This window comes from Acomys russatus, chromosome X (assembly GCF_903995435.1).
Source record: "Acomys russatus chromosome X, mAcoRus1.1, whole genome shotgun sequence".
NCBI classification, from domain to species: Eukaryota; Metazoa; Chordata; class Mammalia; order Rodentia; family Muridae; genus Acomys; species Acomys russatus.
In genome coordinates, this window is record NC_067169.1 from 39,537,892 (window position 1) to 39,546,918 (window position 9,027).

Sequence of the window (9,027 nt, forward strand, 5' to 3'; positions counted from 1 at the left end):
AATGACCTCAAAGCAACAACTTGTCATGTCCCAAACTCCTAACAACTGACCTTGGGAATTTGCACTTTACCAGCTCTCATCTAGACCTTCCTTGCCACAGTCCCGACTCTGATTGACTCTATGTTACTGTACCACACCATTTTGTATGACACCTCATTTTAGGTTCTAAAACTTAGGGATAGGAGAAAAGATCTCTTCCTAAAACTGTCACTACTCGCAGAGCCTTCCAAAAAGCAGATAATCAATTGAGGGTAACAGATGATCTATTGAACAAGAAAAACATTTTTTGCAGTTTATTCATTAACAAGTATATTTCTCAAACTTTACCAAAAAGTGGAATAAAAAACAAAAGTGGATTGAGGGAACATGGCAAATTACATATTTGCTTTGTTTTCCTCTATTTAAGAAACAAATTACTCTTTTACACCTTTCAAAGAAAAACTCCATACAAAGTTATGGTTGCTTGCTCATCAACTTAAAGGCTCATTTTTACAATGTAATCACAAAATATCAAAATTCTTATACTTAAATCTTCCAGCAAGAAATAATTTGATCTAAGCCATGTATACCTATGTGTTCGGCACATAAGTAAGGATTCTACGAAAAGGGGAACACTTACAAAATACTACTGTATAACCAAAGTACAAGAAGATATGCATTATGAGCTACCAGCCTCTCACTGCTTCTCAGTTGCGGAACCCTGTTTCAAACCTAAAGATGTATCTGCACCTCTAATCTCTCTCGGAGCAAGAGGACTCACCGGGTGTGACTTTAGCCTCTGAATCATCTTTGCACTAGTGCCACTGCTGCCTACAGCTTCAGCTTGGGCTCTCTCTTCCTGATCTCTCAAAGCCTCTTGATAATGAGATGGGAAGGCCTGGGAACGGTCTCATTGACCTTGGCTAAAAACTCCAGGATTTCATCTTGGTGGTTTCTGCAAAGGCTCGGGGACCCCAACGGAACTCAAAGGATGGGGGATCACTGTTGGCTATCTGCTGGTATACCAGGTACTTTCCTTAACCAAAACTTCAGTGACGAGCTTTCGGGGCTCCCCAAAGATTATGTGTGACTTCCCATCGTAGAGTCCCAAAATGTTCAGGAATTCCCAGATCTCTGCCTCAGAGGCACGGTTGCCATTTAAGAAGATCACACCCAGCAGAGGCATCAGAATCCCATTCTGAGGAAAAGGCAAGCCAGTGGTCAGAGACCCACCAAAGCTGGGTTCTAACATGCTAACAAGGGTATAGTAACAACTATTGGGCTTGACTGCCTTCACTTCAAGACCAAACACAAGCTGTATGCGCTCAGATGCTTTCCTGAGGATCTCAGGGAAGTGCTCCTTGAACTGTTTGTTGATAACTTTCAGCATTTCTCCCTTACGTATTGCTCCTGCAGTTTGTACTTGCACAGCACATACTGCATCAGCAGTCCCGTCTCCTTGATATAAGAGCACTCAGTGGGTCTCAGTGGAGTGCGGGGCCCTGGAGCAACTAGGACTTTCCTCCCCTTCGGCCTTTGGCACCTTTACCAGATCTTCTGTGGCCAACGCCTTTCACCAGCAGTGGTGGTGGGTGCCTCACTCTGAGACTTCTGAGGGAAGCTAGCAGTAGAGGTGCTTGCAACAGCATCTTCCAGAATCAGGAGCAGAGCAGGAGGGTGACTCTTGTTTCTCTTCTGCCTTGGCTTGAGCATCCTTGAGCCCCTGGGCCTCATCTTGGGCCTGGCGGCGGCGCTTCTCACGAGCACGGGCCTTACTCTTATGTCCCTGGGCATGATGGCTGTGGATAGGAATAGAAAGTAGGTGGGAATGTGAGCTGGAAATCAAGTACTTTTGGGGAGGAAAGATAATGATATCCTGAAAGTACTTTCAGGAGGCTTTCAACACCTGTCTACACAGGTTCCTGTATAACATACAAACACTGATCTATGACGATGTGGCTCTTCATAGTTAGCCTGAGAAAACAGCAAAGGAAGTCATTTTGTGTCCAGCTGCAGCCAGCCAGGCTCCCTAGGGCTGCCTGGCTTGGTGATAACAGGGGCTGGTAGGGTCCTCTCAGCTCCCACAAGTACTTTTGGGCAGGCTGTAGAACCTCTTTCTGTGCTGCTCAGTAGCTGAAAGCTCAAATCCCCCTAGTAGCCATGAAAGGAAAATGCGAGCGTTTTCCTCCCACTGCTCCTATAAGAAGGCATGGCTAACAGCTCCATGGGGATCGCTTGCTCATCTTTCTGGGCCCCTTAACTCTCATTAACAATTCTCACTTTACCTCCACTTAGGACTAAGAACCCTGCGTTCTTCTGTTCCTTCAGCCACAGAAGCTCATTTCACTTAAACATGATACAAGGAAATGAGAGAAGGCTCGGCTTACAAACTGTGTTCAGAGGCTCCAAGCACTCAGTGCCAAGACAGTCCCAGACTCCTGTTTCCTAATACCGCGGCTGAGGAAGAAGTACCTTCAGCTCTCACCTGTTGTTTATACCGTGAATACTCAAGTACATAGGGCTAGCTGCCCTCTCTATGCTTAAACCTCACTGACACTTAACAGAGGGTGTGAGAGAGACCGCCTCTATGGAGCCAAATTCACCACATTTTCAAAGGCCCAAAGCTGTGGCAGGTAGACTATGGCCTTGTCACGTATGGTTCCACTCATGATCTTTGCTCAGAGTCTTCACTTGAAGTCTGAAGAAGGCCTAAGTTTTTTCCCTCGCTGATCCATCACACCAAGACCCTCATTTTTCTTTTAGACTTGCAGAGGAACAAAGGGAACTTATGTGACTGAGGCCTGTGGGGGTGACCTAAGGAGAGACTCTGTGAGACCTCTTCCAATATGGGCTGTGAATTCCTCCCTGAATCCTCAGGATCACTTGGAATCCTCCCCTACCGACCTGAAGCCTTTTGAATCAGATAATTATTTTTACCTCTCTCAGAACCCTGTGGCAGAAGACAACAGGACCTCCATCCAGCCATCTGTAGCCTCTAAGAGACCCTACTGCTTGGAGTCATGTGTCTCTTTTAATTCTCACTCAGGCAAGGTATAAGCTCACTCCTTGGCCCATGTGATTCCTCTAACCTTATAGCAGAAACTTCATTTTACATCTAGGGCTAGACGTAAGAAAGGTCATTATAGCTAATGAGTTCTGCTTGGCATTTCCTTGTATATAGAGGGAAACAACTTGGTGGATTTTACTTTCTCTTTAGATAGTCCTCTTAGTCCTCCCACAGTGTCTCCTTGTCTACTTAGGGATTATCCACTCCTGCTAAGGCTCTCATATTTATGAGACACGCTAAGAAATTCTTAGCAGGCCTGTCGTCTCATCAGCCTGCTGATGTCTCCCAAGTCTGACTGACGAATCAGGGGAAAAAATGTGCGTTGCCTTATTATGTTGTCAGAAGCCTTTCCTTGGCTCCTGGAACTAACTGGGAGCTCTCTACCTGTTAAATTGAGGTTTCCCATTCAATTCTTAGATGTTCTAGAGAAGCTAATGAGACTTACATTGCTATATCCAGACCCTCTATGACTCACAGGTACGTGTAAGGACTTATGTGCGTCACTATAGTATGGCTGAGAGTCCTCTTCACACTTATACCAAATTAATTCTTGTTAGAAACCAGGTCTCCTAATAATGAGTTGGGTGCTCTCCAATTAAATCAAAATATTAATGTCCCTGAGACGATCCTTGAAGAAAATTAGGTGGCATGTAAACCTGACAGTTCTAACCCTGGATTCTCAAGGTTGACCTTTTGAACTGTGTCCCTAAGACCCTCTAGCTGGCAGGTGCGTCACTACAACTCTCTCCATTAAATACTGAGAAGAGCAGAGGCAGGTCTGTGAGATGGCTTATTGGGTAAGCTTAATAGCCCCAATTTGATCCCTGGAAACCACACAGTGGAAAAAGAAATCTGACTCCTGAAAATTACCCTGTCATCCCCACATTCACATACTAACACACACACACACACACACACACACACACACACACACACACACCCCAAATACAAACAAATAGATTAATGTTGAGTATGGGCCAGTGAAACGCCACAGTCTGATAACCTGTTTCGTTCCTGGAATACACAAACAAACAAACACAAACACAACACACACACCACACACGTATCAGCAAATGCAAAATTATTTTGAAATTAAATATTAGACAGACTCTATTTCCATAGTCACGCTCCTTTGACTTCACCCTTTGGGAATTCTGCTCTCTGCTGTCCAACATATGCTGGGAGCAGTGATGGAACTCTTAGATGTAACTGCTAAGTTCTGCACAGAAGTAGTAAGATTTAGGACTACTCTCTCCCACTGACTTGAGTCTCCAATTTTCAAACCGAAGCCAACATCTTGCCGAGTCATTCGAAGGAAAGTATGCACCACATCTCGCTATCTTGCTGAGGATTCCGAAGCCTAACAACAAGGGCTGTCGTGTGTTTCCATATCCTGACTAGTGGCCTACCCACTGGCACTTTAGATTGATTCTGCTCAGCCTGGGCATCTCATGCCTTTAATCCCAACCCTCTGGAGTCAGAGGCAGGAGGATCTCTGTGAGATCAAGCTCAGCTTGTACATAGTAATTCCAGGTCAGCCAGAGCTACAGAGTGCAAGTCAGTCAGTCAAACAAAAAGAAAAGAAAAGAAACACAACTAACACCTAGTCTATTTAGATGCCCCTCCCCCTGCTATTGGGGCGTTTTTTCCCTTAAAAAATATTAATCTTGGGGAAGTCAAGAGGCTGTGTGCCCTGGCCCAAACGTGTATAGGTCAGAAAACAATGGGCTGTAATTTGATTTCGAGTTCCCCCATGCATGTTCAGAAGATCGGTGCTCGGGCCTGTATCTATGAAAAAGCCGCTGCGCCCGCCATTTTGCTGTTCCGTTTTTCCTTCTTCTGGGGGTTGGGGGCGGGGGGGAAGCTCCTTGGAGACCCTCCGAGTAAAAATAATCCTCCAGTTTAGTCTTAAAAGCTCTGGCCCAGGACCTCTCCAGGGTGACTGCTGTGACCAGGACTATGGAGTAGGTTTGATAGACGAGACAGACGAGGACAACAACACAAAAAGGACGACAACGCCGCCGCCGCTGCCGCCTGTGACGACGACCACAGCGACGCGAGGACGGGCGAACTACTAGGGATAAGGAGGAGAGAGAAACTGAAAAGCGTGGGCACCAACATTTCTGAGGCTTACTCTATCATGGGACCTCACCTTAATTCCAGAAGAGTCAGGGAACACAGTAAGCAGCAGCAGCAGCAGCAGCACAGGCAGGAGCTGAAGCAATGGCGGCGGCTCCCGTGACTGCCCGAGAGCCTCGCTTTCACAAGGGAAATGAGAAGGAACTATATCCGGTTTTGTTTGCCTGGGGTCTCCAAGAGCTAGTGGCAGGGGTGTGGTGCTCAGGGACCCCGCTGTTTCAGAATCAGTGTTCCTCCAGTATCACTTGATAGCTAGAAGAGCTTGAAATTTCCCACTGTGTTAACCCAAGGCTCTCAACCTCCAAACCAAGCCCCAATCTTCCACAGCCTCCAGAAAGGCAAAGTAGCCAAGCCTCAGATATCGCCCTCTGCAGGAACTCCTGGGCATAGCAGCAAGGGAAGGACTGAACTCCTTTGTTTTGGAAGGACTCCGAGAATAGCCCTACAGATCCTCTCCTATATTCAGATTTTCTCCAAAATTCTTCCTGGTTGGACTAGGGCCTTACCCTACTAAAATATAATGCTTTTCTTTTGGAGACAGTCCAGGCAGATATAGGATTCCCTGAGCCTAGTAGTTCTGTATGGAAACTCAGATAAGGGTTTCTTAGGTGACACCAGTACCATTTTTAGCATATTCTCTTAACACTTAAGTTCTCACAACACTTTACATTCTTTTTAGATCCCAGCATTGGACTTCTAGCAAGATTTGAGACCCCATTTCCATGAAATTTTTTAGTAAAATAAGCTTAATATACCATTCTACCTGGGACTCCTTAGGGAATGCAGAACTGAGCATTTTGTAGTATCTACCTGTGTGAGTCTTTCTGGAACGCACGCGATGTGTGCTTCACAATCACACGCTGACCTGGACAAATGGCCTGTTTTGCGACTTCTCTGCATTTCACGTGGGCACTGTTTCTCCCCAAGAGTTTTAAGTCGAAAGTGAGAGTAAATCACAGTCATTTGCCTCACTTCAAGAATGTTTAGCAAGGACACAGCATTTTAGGGCCCCACAGTACCCCGTGTGTCTTTCTAATAGTCCTTCTTTAGGCTCGTCACATTTCTATCCACCATAGCATAGTACCGGTAACCTTTCACCAGGTTCTGAATGGCCCCTATACTGTACTGTGACAGTCTTCCCAATCCTCATTCATCTCGACTCTTGTTTGCTTACCGGCTTTGAGGAAAATTACATATCCCTGAAAAAACTTGACCAGTTTGCTGATTGTGAATACTGAAGAGAAGAAGTTTCTTTCCTGTCCATGTGAAGTTGAGAAATTTCAACAGGACACAGGACATACGGTGACTTAGTTGACAAACTCATCCTTTTGTTCTGATGTAACTTCTAAGGGACAGCACCAAATGACATTAAAAAACACACCTTTAGGGTCTAGAGAGGTGGCACAGTGCTCAAGATCACTTGTTCTTCCAGAGGATTTGAGTTTGATTCCCAGCACGTACACAGTGGCTCAGGACAAGGTGAAACTTGACTTCTAGGGAATCTGAGTCCCTCTTCTAGCCTCCAGAGTCACCAGGCATACAAAGTGCACATATATGCATGCAGGCCAAACACCCATGCACATAAAATAAAAATAAGTAAAATTCTCTAAGAACAAAAACAAAGTAAGAAGCACATTTTAAAGCTGATATGATAACAATCTTAAACTGTGATAAGGGTGAATTGGAACAGAAGAAAACTAATGTTAAAATGTATTGATCTAATTTCCTTGGCCAACTACCAATTAATCTTTGTAAAAGTATGATATTCAGTTCTTTTTTGTTTGTTTGTTTTTTGTTTGTTTGCTTGTTTGTTTTTGAGACAGCATTTCTCTGTGTGGTCTTGGCTGTCCTGGCCTAGCTTAGTAAACCAGGCTGGCCTCAAATATGGAGATCCGCTTGCCTCTGCCTCTTTGAGTGCTAAGATTAAAGGCATGTGTCGCCGCAACTCCTAGCTAACTGTTTATTTATTTATTTATTTATTTATTTATTGAGACAGGGTATGCCTTCGTTAGCCTTGGATGTCCTGGACTTGCTTTTTAGACCAGTCTAGCCTGGAACTCACAAGGATCTGCCTGTCTTGGGCTGTGGCGTGCTGGGATTAAAGGCCTGTGACACCACAACTGGCTGTTTATTGAAAAGTATATTCTATTGGCTTACTTTTTATTTTGGTATTCATTGATATTTTATAATACTCTAAGATGTCTTCATCTTTGCTCATTTTTATTTCATTTTTTGTATACTTGTGCTTTAAATAAAACAGATTTATGACAGGGATCTCAAGATAAAAATTGCCATACCAGAGAATATATGTGTGTGTGTGTGTGTGTGTGTGTGTGTGTGTGTGTGTGTGTGTGTGTGTATTATGCAACTGGATAAAGGATTCTAAAATATTTGCTTTCTTTCCAAAAGAATAGAGCAAGATAATTTTATGAACCTTGAGTCATTAGAGTCTATACAATTTTGCATGTCATTGATCATTTTGTATTATATCTTTCTCTCTTTTATTCACTCTTCCCAGTTTTTACATTTGTATTGATGAGATTTTGTATTCTCATTCAGCATTTTCATTAGAGTCCATGTTTTCAATCATCTGAAATATATTTTGAAATAATAGAAGAAAGAAAATTATTGTCCAGTTCATGGTCAGGATCAATTTGGGATAAGTTGGTTAAACTGGACTCTTAGAGTACTTGAGACCAAGTATGTAAGACCAACTTAGTAATATACCAGCTGAGAAAGCTTGGGTACATTACCAAACTGTATGACACTTAGGCAGTGTCTCTGTGAGAACAATTCATATAATCTGTCTTATAAGATTGATTGGTAGTGTGTGGCTAGTGTATGCAAAGTACCTGGCACCGTGCCTGGAATGCACTGAGACTTTAAGAGTACTCTGCCATTACTAGAGTTGTTTTAACAACAGAGAATATCATTCCACACTGATGATTTTTTAACCCACAAGACAACACAATGTTTAACACTCCAGAACATAGAACAATGAATCAGCTCAAATACTACTTACAAAAAAATTTAAGAACAAGTTCCCTCATTAAATCATATTTCAGTAGAGGTGTCTTTGCCAGGTAAATCTTTTAGGATTCTATTTAAAGACCAAATTTGACCTTCTTCTCCAGTGGTACAAACTTGTGACATTGCAGTAGGATGTTGTAATCTGTGAGCCTTTTAGACCACATTCGTAGATATCCTGGGGTGTATGCAGCCATCCAGCTACGGTTTGAGTACACATAAGGGTGTTCTTTTTCATTTACTTAACTATTAGCCCAAAACACATATCTACATTGCTGTCCAAACATGCACGCGCGTGCGCGCGCGCGCGCGCACACACACACACACACACACACACACACACACACACACACGCATGCAAGCACGCACGCGGGCACGCACAAATGTACATGGATAAACATGAAATTTTAAATATCTATTTAGTGAAATGAACTTCGCAGTTCATGACAAAAAGTGTTGTCCTGGTGGCTACTGTGTTGCTAATGTCAAAGAGCACAGGGCATTTTCTATGCATGCCCCAGGTAGAGATTCCCTCCAGTCCCATGATAACTGTTAAAAGTAACTTTCTGTTCTAGGCCTACGTATGGATCTATAGCCTCACCTAGCCGCCATGCAGTCAAACTTTAATTTACTTGTCACTGAGGGATATACAAGTATCCAATGTCTCATATTACCTTATCTAGGAAAATGTAAGCCAAGAGTCATCATTTGGCAACCCTCACATTTCATCCTCTCCTTTGCTTTCTCTTACAAAGTATCTGACCACCTTCCTTTTATTATAGATTCTTTCTATGTCTCTCTGGGATTTTCTGTCT

The 9,027-nt window shown here is 43.5% G+C and overlaps 1 pseudogene; it reads right to left on the reverse strand.

Annotated features, from left to right (window-relative positions):
* Positions 1-676: 676 nt before the first annotated feature.
* On the reverse strand, positions 677-8,824 carry LOC127185222 (melanoma-associated antigen B4-like; annotated as a pseudogene).
* Between the last annotated feature and the right edge of the window lie 203 nt (positions 8,825-9,027).